We start from the raw sequence: 23,011 nt of genomic DNA, 5'->3' as shown, positions 1-23,011 counted from the left end.
TGGACTGCTCCAGGTCAGAGCTGATTCCCAGTTGACAAGTTGGGAGTAATAAGCCAGGGCTAGCGAGGTGCAAATTCCCCCACGGGGGAACCAGCAGGCTGAGGCTGGCAGGCAAGAAATCAATGGCTGAGGGGTGCTGACAAAATTCATGGGGAAATTGCCCATGGGGAGTGCTGTTGAACTTGTGGGAAACTGGTTGGGCCACTGTGGGGACACACTGGAAAGCTTCCAGGATGCTGCTGCAGGACCGTTGAGAAACTGGTCACAGGGAAACCAGCTGGGGCACCCACCAAACCTGTTGGTGTGAGCTCCATCACTGCGTCGCTCACATACCAGCCCAGCACCACAGGAGCAAGAGCAGAAGGTCTACCAGAATCAGGAATGAAGAGAATCCCCTTTTTCCTTCCAGGGTCCCTCCAGGCCTTCTAGTGGCAAAACTTAACACTGTGTCAGCTGGCAAAGGAAAGATGTTTTAGTATCTCAAGCAGAGAAACGAAGGGTGCGTTTGGCACAGAAAGGCAATAGGTTCATAAATGCCGCAGCTGGTAGCAGTCGTATCTAGGGAGAAAAACTGGTTGATGAGGCTCAGATGTGAGAGAGAAACTTACTTTTCACTGTAAATCTTTGTACTGCTTGATTTGTGGGAAAAACATTGAGAAATTTCCTTACTGCATCAAGTATGAGTTTCATGCTTCAGAATAATAATGACACTGCTGATAGTAAATGACAGCCATTGTTAAATGCTTTTGGTATATTAACTCACCAAATTTTTTTTCCCGGTTTTGACTATTAGACCCAATTTTTACACAGGAAGAAATCGAGGCACAAAGAGGTTAAATAACGTGCCAAAGGTTCGCAAGCCAGCGAGAGTTATAACTATGATAATCTGGCTGCAGAATCTGTGCTCTTGACCACTACATACCCTGTATTAATTTACTGCATCTATCAGTGTTTACTGTGGCATAACACACAACAAATGAATGGAGTGATAGTCATTAACACTAATCATCTGATATTTCCAAATCATTGACTCCCCCTAGGGGTGAGTTGGGTCATGTGATTAATGAGCCGTAGGTGTCATTTGCAGTCAAGCATTTTAATTGTGAGAGACTCTCCATGGCTGGTTTTTGTGTCTTGCATGGAGAATGGCGATGTTAGAGATGACTCTACAATTGTAGTATGATGGACAGACTTTCTATATTGACTCTAATAGGCATATCACATAAGCAAGAAATAAACCTTTGATTTTCTAAGCCCTTGCTATTTTGATACTGCTGCTTACTGAAGCAAAATCTAGCTCATTTTGCTGATATAAATGATGTGTTTCTGATTAGAGTTAAATAGAAAAACATACGTTTTTAAAAATTTCAAAAATGTAAATATATTACTTTATTCTAAAATGTTTCTCCTGAAAATTTTGTACTTTGAAAAACTGAAGGAATAATACAATGATCACCATTTATCTTTCAACCAGATTCATCAATTGTTCATATTTTATCCTCTTTATCTTTCTCACATAATTTCTTTCTGAACCATCTGAAAGTTGTAGACATCGTGAAACTTCACTAAAAAAAACTTCATAGGCACCTTCTAAAACCAAGAACATTCTTCTACATGGCCACATTGAAAATGGAAAATCTTGATTCCTTATTGAATTAGCATATTTTAAATTCTACAATGTACATAAAATAGCTTTAGAATTCCAATACCAATATAACTATAAATTATATATCTATGAAGTAAAGTTTAGATTTCTTGTGGTCCCTTTTTTTCTTTAGAATATAAAGACACTAAGCATGGGTCATCAGTCTATTGTGTTTGGTATGGAAAAGGGTAATTCAGGTAACTTTTGGGTTTATTTTTACTTTTCAGATATTAAAAATGGAATCTCGTTATGTTGCCCAGGCTGGTCTCAAATTTCTGGCCTCGAGTAATCCTCCCTTCTCAGCCTCCTGAGTAGCCAGGACTACAGGCATGAGCCACCATGTCCAGCTCTCAAGTAACTTTGAAAACAGTACTCTGACTATATATTCTTAGTAAGTTGTGTTCTAAGGACAAAGGGGTCTTGCAAAGAAATCTTGATAATAATTTGATATAGACATTCATTTGTTTTCTTTTATATTCTCCTTTAGGGTTTGCTTTATAAAATCTTTTAATTAGATGAATCACTTTTACTTGGTTTGACAGTCAGAACAATATAAAAAGGTATATTTAAAGAAGTGCCACTCCCATCCTTTGCTTCCATTCTGTTCCCACCCTCCTCCATAAGTAGATATTTTCATTAGTCTCTGTTTTATCCTTTTTGTTTCTTTTTTTTGTTTGTTTTGCAAAAATAAGCACACACACACACACACACACATTTCTCCTTATTTTCCACACGGTAGTGTCCTATATATGTTCTCTTTTTATTTTTCACTTAATAACATTTCCCAGAAGTCACTGCATATTAGTTTATAAAAATCTTGTTGTTGGTCAGGTGAGGTGGCTCATGCCTGTAATCCCAGCACTTTGGGAGGCCAAAGCAGGTGGATTACTTGAGGTCAGGAGTTCAAGACCAGCCTGGCCAACATGGTGATATCCCATCTCTACTAAAAATACAAAAATTAGCCGGATGTGGTGGCATATACCTGTAATCCCAGCTACTGGGGAAGCTGAGGCAGGAGAATGGCTTGAACCCAGGAGGCGGAGGTTGCAGTGAGCTGAGATTGCACCACTGCACTCCAGCCTGGGCAACAGAGTGAAACTCCATTTCAAAAAACAAACCAACAACAACAAAAAACTTGTTGCTATTGTTATTGTGTCTGCATAGTACTCCATCATGTAGCTGTGCCACAGTTTAATTTATTAGTGGCAGCTTGGATTGCTTCCAGTATTTCACAATATAAATGATATTGTGATGAAAAATTTTGTATGAGTATTATTTCATATTTGTGGAGATGTACCTTCAAGGTAGTTTCCCAGAAGTGCATTTTCTGGGTGGAAAGGTAAATAACCATAATCATAACTGTTAGATATTTCCCAGTTTCCTCCATCAGGGATTGTATCATTCTGCATTTCCACCAGCATTATATGACAGTGCTTGGTTCCCCCCAACCTCACCAACAAAGTGTTCTCAAGTGCTTGAATTATTGTCAGTGTAATAAATAATAAATGATATCTCTATGTACTTTTAATTTACATTTTTCTTATTATCAGTAAAGTTGAGCATCTTTTTACGTGGTTAAGGGCCATTTATATATCTCTTTCTGTGAACTGTTTATGATTGTGTCTATTTTTCCATCAGGTTTTTAAATTTTATTCTTTTGATTTTTAGTCACTCTTTATATATTAAAGAGATTAGTCCTTTGCAATATAAGTTACAAGTATTTTTACTAGTATTTCTTTGTCTTTTGACTTTGTTTATGATGTATGCCTTGCCAAAAAAAAAACCTTTATTTTCATGTAGTCAAATTTATCAAGATTTTCTATTATTGCTTTGGGATCTCATTTGATAGCTTTGAAAATAATTATCTCCAAACCCAGTTATAAAAATTTATTCATGCTTTCTTCTAGTACTTTTTTGCTTTACTTTTTTTTTTTATGTTTAGATTGCTGATCCACTTGAAATTTATTCTGGTGTATGCTGTGAGACAGGGATCTGAATTTATCTTTTTGAAATGTCTATTGTAGTTATCACTACACAATTTTTAAAAGTTATTATTTTCTTTAGTGATCATCTTTGTTATTTACTAATTTTTATATGTTAAAAAATAAATCAGATCAAGTTAGAAAATTTTAAAGAATGTGTCATACTTAAACAAGAACAGTTTTCCAACCAGGAGAATTTGAATAAATGTAAGAAGGTAATAATGGTAAGAAGCTCACCTTACAGCAGTTATAGCACAGTGTTCAAAGCATAAAGGAGAAATTACTTTCACCATTATCGTGATTGGCTATTATACATTAACATTCTTTTTAGGACAAATAGTGCTGTTCAAGCTAATTTATCTATAGCTGATTGGCTTAATTTCACTGAATTATACTGGCAAGGGCATAAAGCTATGTTTTGTGTTTTGTTTATGTTTAGAAATTAGCATTTCAGGAAAATCGAGATGAACTTTTGGTTATATAGTTAAAGATGGTTAGCCTTGGGGTATATCTAAACTGTAGCCTCCATTTATTTTTTTCTTTAACACATAAATACTTGGGGCTATTTGGAAATGTCTAGTCTGTTCCATTTGTCTGTCTCTATTCATACTGTACTTTTTTTAATCATATGCAGGTGTTACTCTCCTATTTCTCTTGAAATATAATTATAAGTGCTGTGCCCATGGGACTTGGTGACCAACTGAATGTGGAGTTTGGAATAGAGGAGAGTGTCCAGGCTAATTCCCATACTTCTTTCCCAGATGACTAGGGTGGAAAGTAAGGCTGTTTGCCAAGATGTGGCATGGAGACAGCATAAGGAGAGAGTATTAACAAAGGATGGAAACTTTGTATTGCACTAGGAGTATGCCTAGCAAGAGGAAACCAGAAAAAGGACTGAGAGCAAAGAGTTAAAGAGATGTGTATTAGTTTTGTTACCTACCATCGGGGTCTTGGGATCTCAATGCAATAAAAATTGAGGCCAAGAGTGGTGGCTCATGCTTGTAGTCCTAGCACTTTGGGAGGCGGAGGCAGGAAGATCCCTCCAGGCCAGGAGTTTGAAACCAGCCTGGACAGGATAGTGAGACCCTGTCTCTTAAAGAAAAAAGAAGAAGAAAAATAAATTGACATGAGATCCAAAGAGTTTTCCCAGACAAGGCTCAAGCATAAGGGAGGTAGCACAAGACAGAGATTATTTGGCTGGCCTCCTCGGAAGGTGATAGAAAGGCAGTTTTAAAGGAGTGAGGTTTAGGCATGTAGAGGCGGAGAACTTTTAACACCTGCACAGTTTGATTTCATGCTCCTTCAGATATCACATGTCTTATTAGCATGTTAACTGTCTACCTCTGGGTGTGATTTTTAGTATTATAATGAAGCTAACCTTAGGGATTGGTCACTCTCCTGGCTTTGTACGCATGCGGGAGATAGGGTTAACTTCCTTGAGTAAGATTTGTGGTGGGAGCTGCTTATTTCAGCTCCCTTAAGGTCCTGCAATCAGTGGGTATAGCACCTTGAGCAAGATTTATAGTGCAAGGTCTGGATGGTCTGGTTGGGGTCTGGTCCATGCCAGCCCCCAACAGCTTACAGTAGAGGTCCTCGGTAGTCACAGGGCAAGTAGGCAGTGAGTTCATTCCAGATCTATCACAGCCTCTTATGGCTGACATACCAAATTACCACAAACTAGGTGGCTTAAAACAACAGAAATGTATTGTCTCCCAGTTCAGGTGATTAAAGGTCTGAAATTAAGCTGCTGACAGGGTTGCTTTCCTCTGGAAGTTTTCAGAGAGAATCTGTTCCATACCCATGTCCTAGCTTTGGTGGTTGCCAACAATCCTTGATGTTCCCTAATTAAGCAGCATCACTCCAATCTCTGCCCTTTGCACAGAGTAGATTCTTTGTAACTGTTCGCTCAGTGAATGAACGAATGAATGTATTTTAAAGTAACTGACAGTACAAAGCATATTATTCTATAAATTGCTTTTTTGTTATTGTCATAATTTCCTTTTTTCCTCTTAAAAGTAAATTGATTTACCTGGTACCTTCTGGTACAGATTTATATAGCAATATTTGAAACTCTTCTCTAACCACTCCTGGAGTGAGGACTCAAACATTTCAGTGTTCATTTCTCACCACTAAGATGTAGATTAATTTAAAGTCCCATATAGTCTGTTTATACTGATGCATCTTGGAGTAAATTACAGATGATATAAAATAAAACTGAGTTAGAAAGTATATTTTATTTAGCACTTATATGGTGCTTACTATCCTCCAGCTATTATTTTAAGTATTCTACCAATACTAGCTCATTTAATCCTCACAACAATTCAATGAAGTGAGTACCATTACTATCTTCAGGAAAGTAAGGCACAGCGAGGTCAAATTACTTGCCTGAATCCATACTGCTGGTAAGAGTTAAGCTAAGATTAAACTGGGCAATGTGGCTCTGCGTGGAGTCTATGTTCTAGGCTGTCTCTTGAGAAAGTGCCTTTAACATTTTGTTAGGTTGGTGGTTGCCTTTTTCTGCAGCGTGGGATGAAGAGATCAGCCTGCATGTTTCTCCTGCGATCCCCATCTACAAGCACCACACCTGCATCTAGCTGCTCACAACACAACACACACAACTCTGTAAGAACACACAATCAGGTACACACACACTAGGCAGTGCAAATCAGAACACAAGAAGTCATTTTCTAAAGTCACCACAACAAAGAAGGCATCTTTCTGCTTAAAAACATCCTCCCACCCCTAAATTGACATGACTAATTAAAACCCTTAATTCGAATTCTGGTTACTTTTTATCTTTCTCTTTAAAATTTCGTGTACTTTTGTGCTCCATATTTGCATAATAAAAAATACAGTAATTATTTTTCCATAACAAAGGAGTCATTAGGCAGAGGCCTCTGGGTAAATGGGTGTTTTTAGATGAATGTTTTAGATTTGTCATGACAGGTCATTGATTAGGATAGAAAATAGAGTACACTGCAGTATTGTTTTTGTGAAACCTTGTATACAGAATTTCTTTTTTATATATAACAATTCCCTATACAAGGTAATTCTGCATACAAGATTTTCTATGCCTGAATTAACACAGCTCTGCTACAAGGTGGTAGAAAAGTTAGCGCTGGACAGCAAAAGCTATGACTTATGAAACAGCCGTTTTTACAGTTTCAAAAAGTATAATGTCTAATCTCCACTGGGTACTTAATTCCATTCATATATCATGGTTTACAACGTACTTTACTGACACAGTCTCATGGACCTAACAACTACCCTGCTAGGTATGTAGGAAGGACGCTGTCATCTCCATTAACACGCGAAGAGATAAGAAAGTCAAAATGGGAGAGGTGGGAGAGGCAGTCTCTTGGCTGTGCTAGGATGGAGCTGCCCCTGGAATCCACCTTTCTAGGCATTCCACAGTTGCTGGTTGAGAAGCCCACCCTGGTACTGATAGGGGTCACAAATGCCTCATGGGGTTAACAGGATGGGAGATAAAGTTAATTTTGAGCACCAGTTGGTAGAGGTGACTCCCTCCCCCAGTGATGTTTCCAAGACCACTTCTAGCTCAGAATGTGGGTGTATAAGGGGAAGGTCCTCGTCAGCAACTGCTCTGGTTGCCTGTGACCCAAACAGAGATCTGCTCAACCTCCATATTCAGTTAAACCAGTGGGTCCCAACCCTGGCTGCACATTAATTCCTGATTAAAAATCCTAAACCCAAAGCATACTGCAGATCAATTGTATCACACTATTTGGGGTTGGGGTTTGGGCAACAGTATTTTTTAAACTCCCCAGGTGATTTTAATGCATAGCTGAGGTCAAGATCCACAGAATTAGAGAAATACGATGTTCAATTAAGTTCAGCCTAAAGCTGCCTCCTTACATATTTTAAATCTTGCCTAAAGTTTTCTCCATACATAGTCAACTGTTACCTAACTGGATGTATAAACGGGCTGTTACCTACTCTTTTACCAGTCACTGAGTTTTGGCCACTAAAGGTGGCCAACTGTTCAAACTATGTTCAAATAATGCAAATGCCAAGCTGTAACCAACCCAGCTATTTCTGTTCATCACTTCTGTTTTCTGTATGCCACTTTCCTTTTTCTGTCCATACATTTTCTTCCATCACACGACGGTGCCAGAGTCTCTCTGAACCTATTTTGGTTCAGGAGGCTGCCCAATTAGTGAATCTTTTTTTGCTAAGTTAAACTCTGTTAAATTTAATTTGTCTAAATTTTTTGTAAAGAGATAGGGTCTCACTCTGTCACCAGGGTAGAGTACAGTGGCGTGATCATAGATCACTGCAGCCTCAAACTTCTGGGCTGAAGTCTCCTGCCCCAGCTTCCTAAGTAGCTGGGACTACAGGTGTGAGCCACTATACTTGGCTATTTTTTTTTTTTTTTAAATATGGGGTCTTGGTATGCTGCCCAAGCTGGTCTCAAACTCTTGGCCTGAGGTGGTCCTCCCACTTCAGCCTCCTGAGTTGATGGGACTACAGGCATAAGCCACTGTGCTCAGCTAGAAAATTTTTCTTTTAACAATGGTGAATCTCATCTGGTCTAAACCTGTAGCTCTTTATTAAATGGATCAACTCTTGATTTGAACATAAGAAAAATGCATTGATGATCTGATCAATCTACACATTTTTGACTCATTTTCATGATTATAATAAAGCTCAATTTATAAAGCAATCCTCAGCATTTCACTTTGCTAGTATTATCTAATTTAAACCTCTCTGAAGGTAGATCTATATTCTCTCTAAGTCACAAGTGATAAGGCTGAGGCACATAGGGCAATGTGCTCAGATCACACCGTTGGTAAATGTGGAACTGGGATTCAAAACCAAGTATCCTTGACTCCAACCCCTGACAATTTCTGAGCAGTATTCCCTCCCATGTAAATTACTGATTTCATGAACTGGCTCTACTTTTGGTTTTTGGTATTTGTACATACATTTATGCCTCTCAAAGTTAGTGGTGGCAACTGAAATTAGCTCAGATCTTCCTCCTCTCTGCTCCTAAAACTGTCCTGTACTTCTCTCCAGCCAAGTAGATTCCTTGAGTGAAGAGGCTGTGTTTTGTTCTATACTGCTGTCTGTTTCATGCCAGAAAAATGCCTGACACTTACCGGGGCTCACACTCTAAACCACATGAACTATAGACATTGACTAATTCACACAGTAGTATTCCTATGTATTAAAAAATGCCACAAGAAACAGACTGTGGTGTTCAACTAGAAATAAAATCAAACATTCCAACCACAAGACCATAGTGAGTGGCATGAATAACTTTCCCAGGAGATTCTTTAAAAATTAAACAGTTCCGTATAAAATTGTAGACATTTCAACTGAAAGATACGTTAGAGAAAAAACTAATAATTCAGTGTAGTGTTATTTGAAATTCAAAAATTGGGTCATCCCACTCTCCCCTCTTCCAAAAAAAAAAAAAAAAAAAGTTTGCATACCACAAAGTGAAACAGGAAATGAAACAAAGCTGTGTTTAGTGGCCTGTGATGCTCAAGGGCTCCCAAAAACTTGCAAAAGTCAATATTATGTAGTTAAGAATTTTCAGAAATGTAAGTAAAATCGACTTGTAACATTTGATTTAACCAGTAGGAACTGCTCCAACAACTCAATGTATCAACTCTGAAAACAAATTACTGTATCCCCTGCCTACCCTAGTAATTAGAAAGTCAGTGTCTTCCTCCTGAAGTGTACCTCTTAACCATCCAAGTTTGGGTTTAGGCTAGCCTGGTATCTTCAACCCAAGGGGAGAGATCATTGCTCAGGGCTGTCTTTACTTCTCTAGGCCACACGGTGTCACTGTTGAAGACCAGTTGGTTCACCAAACATCATGTCTGCTGTGAGGATCCAGGGGGGTGCCAGTCCCTGCTGGGGCCACAGGGCCCTTTTTGGAGGACAGTGGCCTCCCACAACATGTAGCTCTGCTCGGGGCCCCAGTGTGGCAGCCCTTTAAATTCATAAAATCAGTTTATGTACACCGGAGCTGGCCCCAGAAGCTTTGAGTCAAATGGATTCCACCATTTACAGAACTGCTTCCCGTTGTTTCCGTCTAATGATGGCCAAGGGGTAGGTGGCAGTGTTATTCCCACCACAATCCTGCAACTCAGAAAACATAAAGGGTCTCTCTAATACCACCTTTTTCTAGACAATCTAGGTCTTTGCTTACCTCTCTTCTGTGGTTTAAATGATATGTATTTCCTTAAGCAAAAACTCCTCCTGGGAGTTCATAAGGCTCTTTTTCATCCTGGCCCATAAGAAAAAGCTGCTTGCACTTCTCTTACTAAAAACTGAAGAGTCACAAGAGAAGATTAGCTTCTCTTGTAGGGCTAAGATAAAATAATACAATTATATTTTCATTCTATCATTTTTATTTTTTAGTAAAGTTAGAGATCTATGATATAATACCTTTGTGATTTTAAATATATCTAATCCCCTCAGGGGTATTTTATCCTTTTATTTCCCCCACCCCCAGACCTGCCCATATTTTCACCATACTCTGCTTAAATATTGTCTGGCCTAGTACCATATTTATTGAGAAGGAAGTGAACTTGATCAAGTCAGGGGCAAACGTGAGACTGAGGGCCTTGACTACTAGTACTTGCTCTTTCCACAACACGATCCTGTGTCTCCATTTCTGGAGGTATTATTAGGTTTGGAAGGCCAAATAATTACGTACAGATTGGATGGGAGCTAGAAGTGAGATGAGGTGGGTGGTTAAGTTAGGTCTGTCAGCATCTGCACTGGTTTTCTGCATTCCAGCACTGAATACACATGCATTTGACCAGGGGCCACTGAGTTCCAGTTGTAACTGGTCATTGGAGCCACCTCACTCTGCTCTCTATTTTCCATATCCCTCTCTCCACCCCAGGTACTTGTGAGGTTCCCACCATGTCCACTCATAGCAACCATGTGTTACTGTTTTGACCACCTGGAATGCCCTTTTTCGTGCCTTTTGAGAACTACCCTCTAGCATTCATGTGATCCTGTTCAGTTGGCCAATCATAGTGGCCTGTTACAGCTACCCACTGAATTAGGTAGATAGACTTTGCAAGGACTGTCAAAATATCTCAACTCCGGGGCCACAGTGAGTTGTTCCTGTGACCTATCTTAACCCTTTTGTACTACTATAACAAAATACTACACTCTGGGTCATTTATAAACAATAGAAATTTATTTCTCACAGTTCTGGAAGCTGAGATGTCCAAGGTCAAGACACTGGAATTTGGTGTCTGATAAGGGCCTTTTTTGCTGTGTCCTCATATGACAGAAGCCAGAAGGACAAAAAAGGGCCTAAGCTAGCTTTCTTCAGCATTTCTTTCAAAACAGATACCAGTAAAATTCTAAGATTTTCCAACTTGATACAAGATAGGTGAAAGCTCTTCATCCGTCACCAACAATATCAACTAGTCAAACACAAAATACTCTCTTCAGCATCTTTCTCTCCTTCCAGTTGCCACTCCAGATACACAACTGGAGTTGATACAGACTGAAGTTATTGAGTTTGACAGTAATATAAATTTAAGTGTAGACTCTTTCAACAGCATCCACATGAGGTAAAAAGGAAAGAGACTAACACTTATTATTTTCTTTTCATCATTCAGTGTGTTGGGTTCTATGATGGCCAATCTCCAAGGTGGTTCCCAGTAATCCCTGCCTCCTGGGTAGTCCCTTCCCATCTTGTACTATTGTTGGCCACTGTGACAATAGAATATGAAAGAAGGAATAATAGGTAACTTCCAAGATTAGGTATAAAAGACTGCAGCTTCCATCTTGGGCTCTCTTTCTCATCACTCACTCTAGAAGAAGCCAGTTGCCTGATTGTAAGACGCTCTATGGAGAGGTTCACAGTGTGGAGAACTGAAGCCTTCTACCAAGAGCTGTGTAGGTGATTTTGGAAGTGGATCCTTCACTCTAGCAAGCCTTAGATGACAGCAGACCCAACTGACACCTTGACTGTAACCTCTTCAGAGACCCTGAGGCAGAACCTGAGCTAATCTCCTCCTGGATTCCTGGCCCGCAGAAACTGTGAGGAAAAAAACTGTTGTTTTAAACTATTACGTTTTGAAGTAATCTGCTATGTAGCTGTAAATAATGAATAAGTGCTTTTCCAAGGTTATCCCTTGAACAATCCTGAGGGATAGTTACTGTCATATTTAACTTAATCTAAGATGCCTCAATTTGAGGAAGACCCATCTATGAGCCATTCTTCTGTCCATGAGCTAGTCTATGAAATAGTTAAAAGGGCAAAAAATGCTGCTAATGAGTCTATGACCTGCCCTCAGTTGTAAGATACACTCAAATTTCAGGTATGTTATCGGGTGACAAAAATGTGCGTCTTACAATTGATGAAACATATTGCCTGCATTTTTGTAACAGGGATTTCTTCTCATTCATTGGGAAAATAAAAGCTTTCTTTTCATCCCCATTATTCAGCTTGATGAGGAGTAGTCAGTCAGTATATGTTTGTTGAAAGGTTTTGTTTTTAATAGAGATGGATAATATACCAGGACTCAGCAGAGAGTGTTTTTTTCTTTTTCTTTTTTTTTTTTTTTTTGAGACAGTGTCTCACTCTGTCGCCCAGGCTGGATTGCAGTGGTGCCATCTCAGCTCACCGCAAGCTCCGCCTCCCGGGTTCACGGCATTCTTCTGCTTCAGCCTCCCGAGTAGGTGGGACTACGTGTACCCGCCACTTCGCCCAGCTAACTTTTTGTATTTTTAGTAGAGACGGGGTTTCACTGTGTTAGCCAGGATGGTCTCAATCTCCTGACCTCGTGATCCGCCCGCCTCGGCCTCTCAGAGTGAGCACAGATCTTGTTCTTAACTATATATCCACGTGGAAAGTGTTTTGAAGACATAAATTCTTCTGAATCTCACGTTAGTCAAAGGAAGGCTCTTTTCCAGATTTCTTAAACAGCACTGTCCTCTACATTTTCTTTTGCTTAACTGAGAATGTATTGCCTATGGGCCCTTTAAAATCAGCCTAAGGCAGTTCCCAGCTCCTTAAAATAACTGACACTGAATGTCTACACCATGCCAGCATTCTCACTTACGTTATCTGAGCCAGACATTATCATTCCTGATGGACGTATGAGGGAAGAGAAGCTGAGGGATGCTATGAAACTTGCTTAAGATCACAAAACTAAAAAATGATAGAGGCTGGAGTTCTACCAGGCTGTTCTCACCGCCCGCCTTCCCGTGTCATTGCACCTTCTCTAAAGAATGGTGGTATGGCCTGTCCATTGGCCTTAAAGGATTTTCACAGCAAAACAAAAAAGGCAGCCAAGTTGGGCGAGAGTTTTCAGAGACCTCTCAATGTGACTTTTACATGAATAACATGCTGTCTCTCATCTTGGGAACACAGAGTGTTTCAGAAACATTATCTCATTAGTCCTCACAACACCAGACATTTTCAAACAAATGAGTTAATGTTTGCGGAAAGTCCTTGAGATATGAAGATTGTAGGCACAGTGTGAAAGTACAGCATTGTCCTAAAGCCTGAACAAGGCTGTCGAAGGGTCACAGCCTTGGAGAGCTTTCCAATGAAAATGTCGGATCTTTCAAGTCATGGAGATGGAGGAAGGAATCAAGCTGGTCAGGTCCAACAAAGCTATGTCTGGTTTGGGGATGGAATACATGTATAATACAGAGATGCCAAAGGGGATTCCACTGGCAACTCAGATCAATTATTGATCCTGCTTGACAGGCTGAGGAGAGATGAATTTCAAAGCCTAGGCTCATTGGCAAACAGTTCTGGGAATGAGTAGCGATGTTTACCATGGGTGTAGAACTGAGAGCTGGAAGCATATGTTCTAGGAATTTACCATTCTTGAGGTCAGTGATTCTCAATCATGGCTGTATACTAGGGATCTGAAGAGCTTTTAAAAATACTAATACCCAGGCATTGCCCCAGATCAAATGAATTAGAATTTCAGCGAGTGGGGCTTGCTCATCTATATATTTTTTTAAAGTGCCTGGATAATTCTAATTGGCAACTCTAATCTAACTCTAAGTGAGCTCCAAGTGGTGAGTCTAACCTGACTCTAATTGAGTAGCATTCTCTAGGGCAGTAGTTCTCAGCCTTGACAGTACTTTGTGATTCATGGGTTCTGTCAAAAACTTACTGATGTCTAGGTCACACCTCATATATCCTGATTTAATTGATTTTGGGTTTGGCCTAGGCTTTGGGAATTTTGAAAGCTATTGGGCGATATTTTTAATACAGACCTTATTTTATTTTATTTTATTTTATTTTATTTTATTTTATAAGGTTTTATTTTTCCAAATATACAATTGGTTGGACCTGCTCCTGCATCTTCACCAGAAGCTGGAACACCTCCACACTGGGTGTTTCTGGTGTAAATTATTTGAGCTCTGTGCCTTGAAACCAGTTTGATAAGTCTTTTACTAAACAGCTCCTGAAAGGTTGCCCTGGACAGACAACTTTTACTCTTCAGTCTCTCAGAGACCTCAGTTGGAATTATAAGCTTACAGCTGGGACTTCCCTACTGAGTTTGTCATACGTAGCTTTGTCAAGCAAGACTAGGTTATTGAGCTTGTCCCAAACTTTGCCTTTGGACCACTTCTTCTTTCTGGCCTTGCCACCAGATTTGTTCACTGGGTCTCTGTCTTTCTTGGCTGACTTTCCAGTGTCTGTCTTCTTCTTGTCATCCTTGGGCAGCATCGCGATGCCCAGGGGGTAGCAGTAACCACTTTAACCTCGCTAAGATGTCAGACAAAAAGCTATTTAGTTTTAAGGTCACTTTTAAGTCCACAGCAACATTGAACTGAAAGTAAAGAGAGGTCAGTTCACATATACCTCCTTTCCCCACCCTCAAGCCCACAGCCACCTCCATACACACAAAATCTCCCCCACTTCCAACATCCTGCATCAGAGCAGTAAATTAGTTGCAACTGATGAACTTCCATTGACACATCATTATCACTAAAAGTCCATTATTTACATTAGAGTTCACTTGCTGTTGTTTATTCTATGGACTTGGACAAATGAAAAATGACATATATCCACCATTATAATGTCATACAGGGTAGTTTCACTCTCTTAAAAATCCCCTATGTTCCCCCTATTCCTCCCTCCGTCCTCACTAACACTTGGCAACCACTGATCTAGTTACTGTCTCTATAGCGTTGCCTTTTCCATGGCATTTATAGTTGGAATCATACCATATGTAGTATTTTCAAACTGGCTTCTTTCACTTCATAATATAAATTTAAGGTCCCTCCATGTCTTTTCATCACTTTATAGATCATTTATTTTTAGGGCTAGATAATATCCCATGGTCCAGAAGTCCAGATGTACCCCAGTTTGTTTATTCATTCACCTACTGAAGGACATTTTGGTTACTTCCAAGTTTTGGCAACTATAAATAAAGGTGCTATAAACAGTCTTGCATAGGTTTTTGTGTGAACATAAGATTTCTACTTATTTGGGTAAATACCAAGGAGTGTAATTATTTGATTGTATGGTAAGAGTATATTTAGTTTTGTAAAAAACTGTCAAACTGTTTTCTAAAACTGCACTCCCATCAGCAATGGATGAGAGCTCTTCTTACTCCACATCCTCACCTATATTTGGTGTTGTCAATGTTAAGGACCTTGACCATTCTAATGGGATTATAATGGTATCTTGTTTTAATTTGAAATCTCTAGTGATTTCTGATGTTGAGCGTCTTTTAATATGCCTATTTGTCTTCTGTATATATATTTTTTGATGATGTGTCTGGTCAGGTCTTTCACCCCTTTTTTCATCAGGTTGTTTGTTTTCTTATGTTGAGTTTTGAGAGTTCTTTGTGTTTTTTGCATAACAGTCCTTTAAAAGATATGTATTCTGCAAATGTTCTCTTCCAATCTGTTGTTTGTCTTCTGATTCCTTTTGATAGTGTCTTTCGTAGAGCAGAAGATTTTAATTTTAGTGAAGTCCAACCTGTCAATTACTTCTTTTATAGATTGTGCCTTGGGTGTTATATTTTTAAAAGTCATCTCCATAGGTCATCTATGCTTTCTACAATGTTATCTTCTGGGATTTTTATAATTTTACTTTTCACATTTAGGTCAATGATCCATTTTGAGTTAATTTTTCTAAAAGGTGTAAGTTCTGTGTCTGGATTCTTTTTTCTGGCATGTGACGTTCAGTTGTTTCAACATCATTTATTGAAAAACAACTGTCTTTTCTCTATTGTATTGACTTTGCTCCTTTGTCAAAGATTAGTTGACTATATTTATATGGGTCAATTTCTGGACTCTATTCTGTTTCATTGATCTATTGTTCTATTCTTTCACCAATACCATATTGTCTTGATGACTGTAGCTTTTATAGTAAGTCTTGAAGTCAGACAGTGTCAGTGCTGTAATGCTACTCTTCTCCTGCAACATTGTGTCGGCTACTGTGCATCTTTTGCCTCTCCATATAAACTTTAAAATCAGTATTGACACCCACAAAATGACTTGCTGGGATTGCATCAAACTAAAACGCTTCTGCACAGTAAAGGAAACAATTGACAAAATGAGAAGGCAATCTATGAAATGGGAGAAAATATTTGTAAATCATATATCTAATAAGTGGTTAATGTCCACAATATGTAGGAAACTTAATAGCAACAAACAAGTGAACAAACCCAAATAGACATTTTTCCAAAGAAGACATACAAGTGGCCAACAGGTTTATGAAAAGGTGCTCAGCATCACTAATCATCAGGAAAATGCAAATCAAAACCACAATGCCATATCACCTCACACCTGTTAGGATGGCTATTATCAAAAAGACAAGAGATAACATTGTCAAGGGTGTGGAGAAAAGGGAACCCTTGCACACTGTTGGTGGGACTGCAAGTTAATACAGCCATTATGGAAAACAGTATGAAGCTTCCTCAAAAAATTAAAACTAGAACTAATATATAATCTAGCTATCTCAATTCTGAGTTTAATACATTCAAAGGAAATGAAATCAGTACCTTGATGAGATATCTATACTTCCATGTTAAGTATTAAGTGTCCATTGACAGATGAATAGATGAAGAAAATATATATGAAATATTTTAAGTCATAAAAAATGAGTAAATTCAACTTTCAACAACATGAGTGAACTTGGAGGACATTGTGCTAAGTGAAATAAGCCAAACATAGAAAGAAAAAATTACTGCAGGATCTCACTCATACGTAAAATCTTAAAAAGTTGAACTTATAGAAGCAGAGGATAGAATGGTGGTTGTCAGCGACCTGATGGTGGGGAAAATGAGGAGATATTGGTAAAAGATACAGACTTTCTGATATAAGATAAATAAGTTCTGAGGATCTAATGTACAGCATGGTGCATATAGTTTATAATACTGTACTGTATACTTGAAATTTGCTAAGAGGGTAGATTGTAAGTATTCTCACTACACACACACACACACAGAGAAATGGTAACTATGTGGAGTGATGGATGTGTTAATTAACTGTGGTAATCAATTCACAATGTATATGTATATCAAATCATCACCTTGTATGTCTTGAATATATAACATTTTTATTTATTCAGTTATACTTCAATAAAGCTGGGAAGAAGAATCCCAAAGTTCATGATTTGTGTGAGGAAGGGGAAAATGGGGCAAGAACTAAGGAGACAATTGTATAATAGAAACTACAGTTCTAAGTCTTTTATGGCCAAAATAATAATCATATCTGATGCATAACTTTATAGTTTATGATGAATTTTCATATGAGATCTAATTGAACCATCCCAATGTTGGTAGGCAGGTAGATGTAATATTATCATCTCTATTTTACAGATTAGGAAACTGAGGCTCAGAGAGAAAAAGTGACTTGTCCAAGATCAGCAACCATGACCCAAACAAAAGGTTCTTGAGTGAAGCCCAGCACCCTGTTTCTTCAGTTGTTCAAATCATATGGTTGCTCAGCTACTTAAAGCTACTTTCTATGCACTTCACAGTTGTCATTTAATTCCCTGTGACATTAAGAACACAGTTGTCATTTAATTCTCTGTGACTTTAAAGAGAGAATAATTTCCAAAGAAAAAAATTAATATTCACAAAGCCAAATGGGGAAAAAAAAACACCTACTTCTGGTCTATGGGAACTGTTTAGTTTGCTTTACCTTCAAACCTGTTTCTGAGTGTTGTCAATGGGAGAGTGGAAGATGGGGAGCCATGGAAAGGGTGGTGCTTAAGGAGGACCCAGGGAGCCTCTGCAGCCCTCCTCATTCTTTTTCTCTGTGCCTGAGCCCAGTCCTCCCACCTGGCATGGCTCTACAACCATGAAACCCTGATGCCCTCACATGCATAAGGAGCCCTGACAATGTGGACGTGGATATGTCTCTCATTCTGCAAAATGAGACTCACAATGGCCTCCAGTGTGATGCTTCTTTGGGCCAAAAAAAAAAAAAAAACACCTGATTGCTTTCAGGTTGCCTGACTCACAGGGCACCTCGATGCTCTGGCCAGGGACACTGAAGACTGAATCACCTAGCTTGCCTTTGCAGAAACTGTTTACTAATATGTCATTTCATTTCTGTCTTTTTCCAACCTTAAGCTTTGTGTGCCCCTCATCCACAGCATGTCCTTGTCCCCCATACCTCTACTCCCATGCATAAAAGGATGCATAGGCAAATGTACATGGAAGTCTCTTTTCAACCTCTGCAGGGGATTGTAGGTGACATATACTATTGCCCACACTTACATACAAGCGTACCCTATGATAAGCATTATTGGGATTAAGAAATATTGAGTGGTACTTCTATCTCTGAAATTCTGTTGTCTCTCCTATTTAGAGAAGACTCTTACAAGTCAACTACAAATGGACTTTTTTCCTCCAAAGTTGTGACATCGGAAATCAGGACTCGCCTTACAAACCCAGGGAGCTGAATTGCTTAAAGGACATATAGTATTTTCCTAGAGAATTGAAACAAGAACAACAAGGTAGAAGCCCTGCAGACCTGTTTGAGTGCAGAAGACATGGACAAAGCATATCCATGTTCCCATCCATTGAACAGACCGCAGCTTATAATGTGATAAATTTTCTTCTCTCATCCTAAGCTTTTGGTTGTCATTGAAGTACTCTTCCAAATTCCACATATCTATTGTCATTTAATGAGAGTTTACTATGTTTCCAGCTCTGCGCTTTTTGTAACATCTGCTATTCATTCTCTTTCCAAAGCTGTAGCCCTACGGTCTCACTGTTAAATAATTCAGAAGTTTTGAGTTAAATAGGTTTTTACAAGATTTTTCAGAACTAGTGGAATGTCCATGTGTGTAGTGAATCTTTTGGAAGATTTATTTGGTATATATTATTTCCCAGACTTTTTCAAGGCATCTCATAAGACATGTTTAGTTCAGAAGATGCTGCTGAGGTCTCAGAGACTGCTATCCCTTTTTCTGTTATGAGTTGAGTTGTGTCTTCTTAAAAAAGACATGTTGAAGTCCTAACACTTTAGAATGTGACCTTTTTTGGAAATACAGGCTTTACAGAGGTAATCAAGTTAAAATGAAGGCATTAGAGTGAGCCTTATTCCAACATGACTGGTGTCCTTATAAAAAGGAGGAAATTTGGACAGAGAGGCAGACATGGGGAGAGGGAGGACAATGTGAGGAGACAGGGAGAAGATGACCATCTACAAGCCAAGGAATGTCTGACATTTCCCAAAGCTAGGAGAGAGATCTGTAACAGATCCTTTCCCAGTGCCTTCAGAGGGAGCATGAGCCTGCTGACACCTCGATTTCAGACTTCTGGCCTCCAGAAACATGAGACAATATATTTCTGTTTTTCTAAGCTACCTACCAGCTAGTCAGACTTTGTTTTGGCAGCCCTAGGAAACCCATATGTTCTAGCTGGGTGATGGGTAAATCAGGCTCAGTTTCTCCCTTCTTTACTTCTTTGTTTTAAAAACTATATATTTGAAAACTTCTATCATAAGTATAAAATTAACAAAAAATACCCATTTATCTCCTTTTCCATTGTAATAGAAATATCCATTTTTATCTAGGCAAATAGCCAGCTACATTGGAAACAAACTTTTTCCACAAATGACCACAGAATAAATATTTTAGGCTTTGTGTGATGTATAATCTCTGTCAACTGCTCAACTCTGCCATTATAGGGGAAAAGCAACCATACACAACATGTAAATAAATCAGTGTTTCTGTGTTCCCCTAAAATTCTATTGACAAAGCAGGCAACAGACCAGATTTGTCCCTTGAGCCATAGTTTGCTGACCGCGATTACTGAGCACCTACTATATGCCAGGCACTATTCTAGAAGTTGGCAATGCAATAGTGAGCAACATAGTCAAGGTTTCTGCTCTCACAGAGCCGGAAAATCTTGTTCACAGCTGTGTCCTCAGCACCTTGTGCAGTGCATGACATACAATGAGCAATCCATAAATACTAATCAGTGAGTGACTGGAAGTCCCCCAGACAGGAAGAGATGAGCCAAACCTTGAGAGTGCTAGGCTAGAGGAAAATTCTGGGAACCCTGGGATGCTAAGTAATGGAAAACAAAAGAAGCTCCACTAGCAGTTTGATTCCTTGACAAAAAACAAACAAACAAAAATCAGTGGGTTCTCATATGCACCAAATGCACCAAAAGACATGTACAAAAATGATCACAGCAACATATTTCCTAAGATCCCAAAACTGAAAACAACTCAATGTCCATCAATAGAATAACAGATATTATTCTACTCCACTGCAACATTTCACACAGAAGTTTTGTATTTTATTTTTATGTATTTATTTTTCATGTCAATGAATTCAAAGGAATCACACGTAGGTTTTTGAATAGAAACAACACTAGTTTCCTAAGAGTTGACTTTTCAAGATATCTATGTTCACTAGTTGTAGCCTACAACTAGAAGGCTCTGTGTGTCAAACATTCCACTTGCTACTAATTCTTACCACACCCCTCTTTGTTCCCAGAACATGTACCCCACATGTATCCCAGAACTTAAAGTATAACAAAAAAATTAAAAATAAAAAAATGAAAAACTAAAAGAAAAAGAAAAGGAATGGTGAGAGGAGATAACTTGGCTTTGTACCCAATCTTAGTGGGAAAGTTTCTAGTTCCTCGTCTTGAAGTATTATGTTAGCTGCTTTTTGTAGATGTTCTTCATCAAGTTGAGGAAGTTCTCCTCTATTTCCAGCTTGCTGGAAGTTTTTATCATTAATGAGTGTTAAATTTTTTCAAATACTTTTCCTACAACTAGTGATATAATCATGTGATTTTTCCTCTATAGCCTGTTGGTGTGATGGATTACATTAATCAATTTTCAAATGTTGAACCAGACTTTCATACCTGAAATAAATACCATTTGGTCATGGTGTTTAAAAAAATTAATAAATAAAATAAACCAAAAAACAGGAACCCTTCAGTAAAGATTATGATATAATTTCTTAAGGCTGGTGGAAACAGCAAGGCAAGGATTTTGAGGTAGGGGGTTCAAAGGCTCTTGAGATATAAACTGCTGATGTTTTCTATTGAGGAGATGGTGGATCTTTCAGAGAGTTCCAATAATAAATAATAGTTATTTGCTTAGGAAACAGCCTCCTGGAATAGTAAAACTGTGCTCAACAAGAGTATGGAATAATAAAACCATGAGGATGTCAACAGTAAGCTGTGGAGCAGTTTATGGTTTCGGTTCTCCATGCCCAAGTTGTGTGAGTCTTGAGGGAGGAGGGAGTAGATGATTTGGGTTCTTAATATTTGTGGGATTCATTCATGCTGTTTCATGTATTGAATATATGACAGTTTATTATATGGATATCATCTGTCATCTGAGACAGAAGTGACCATTTCAGTTGTCCCTTAGTCTTGCACACGAATCAAGGATATCTGTACACATGTAACAAAGAGAAGTGTGGTGAGAATTAGTAGCTGGTGGAATGCTTGACACAGAGCTTTCTAGTTGCAGGCTGCAACTACTGAACACAGGTACTTGAAATGGCACCTCTTGGGGAACTGTACTATTGCTCCTATATGAAAATCTGTGTGTGACATGTTCATGAGATATCTACTGTCTCTGTCTCAAGGAGTTAGCTACATTAGCTGAGATTACATCCAGAATTATTGTGTCCTCAAAATTGGGGGGAGGGAGGGAGGAGAGACTGTTCTGATTCTATTTATTTATTTAAGATGGATTCTGACTCTGTTACCTAGGCTGGAGTGCAGTGGTGCTATCTTAGCTCACTGCAACCTCGGCCTCCTGGGTACAAGCTATTCTCCTGTCTCAGCCTTCCCAGTAGCTGAGATTAGAGGCCACCACCACGCCCAGCTAATTTTTGTATTTTTAGTAGAGATGGAGTTTTGCCGTGTTGGCCAGGCTGGTCTCGAACTCCTGACCTCAGGTGATCCACCTGCCTCGGCCTCCCAAAGTGCTGGGATTACAGGCCTGAGCCACAGCGCCTGGCCTTGATTCTCATTATTTACAAGAATCATCCACGTTGTCTCATGCAGAAGTAGTTTGTTCTTTTTAATTGCTGTATATTAGGGAAGTGTGTGTGTGTGTGTGTGTGTGTGTGTGTGTGTGAGAGAGAGAGAGAGAGAGAAATGAGAGCAAATAATTGATTCTAGGAAGTAACATGATATCTAGCTCCAGAAAAACATAATAGACTTCTTTAACTACGATAATTAAAGTATGCGTCTAAATTGGCCAGGACTTACATACACAAAATATTTAATGTTAAGAGAAGGACGGCCAGGGAGGCTGGCTCATGCCTGTAATCCCAGCACTTTGGGAGGCCAAGGCGGGAGGATCATGATGTCAGGAGTTCGAGACCCCTAACCTGGCCAACATGATGAAACCCTGTCTCTAGTAAAAATACAAAAATTAGCCGGGCATGGTGGCGTGCGCCTGTAATCCCAGTTACTCTGGAGACTGAGACAGGAGAATCACTTGAACCCAGGGGGCGGAGGTTGCAGTGAGCCGAGAAAATTAAAATAAGGAAAATCCAAGCTGTGGTACACAAAGCCCTGATAAAAAGCCAATGCTCAAAGTAAAGGTATGTCATTATTTTTTAAATACAGAAAACAGATACATGGTTGATATTTGTAAAAATCTTAGTGGCTAAGATTAAAAATATTAGTGGCTAGACTAAGTAGAAACTGTGCACTTAACATTTCCCAAACACACAACAGAAATTATGGGCTCCCCATTATATTTTTAGCCTGTGGTTACTGCCAGCCTCACCTGGCCCATCCCTTCACCTAATTGCAGGCATAATTATTCCCCCGCATTTACGGCAGGATGACTCCTCTGTCCAAGCACAAGAACAATGGTTTTCTCACATACCTGGGGAGTTTCCCTTAAAGACTGTGGACTGTTCCCTGAATTATTTTAGGACTGCATCTTTCTTCTCATCTCA

General features: G+C 39.0%; 1 pseudogene; it reads right to left on the bottom strand.

Annotated features, from left to right (window-relative positions):
- Positions 1-13,892: 13,892 nt before the first annotated feature.
- LOC140713514 (small ribosomal subunit protein eS25-like) lies at positions 13,893-14,504 on the bottom strand (annotated as a pseudogene).
- Between the last annotated feature and the right edge of the window lie 8,507 nt (positions 14,505-23,011).

This window comes from Chlorocebus sabaeus, chromosome 15 (assembly GCF_047675955.1).
Source record: "Chlorocebus sabaeus isolate Y175 chromosome 15, mChlSab1.0.hap1, whole genome shotgun sequence".
In the NCBI taxonomy this organism is placed as follows: Eukaryota; Metazoa; Chordata; class Mammalia; order Primates; family Cercopithecidae; genus Chlorocebus; species Chlorocebus sabaeus.
Note: the sequence above shows the minus strand (reverse complement) of the source record. Positions and strands in the feature narration are given on the sequence as shown.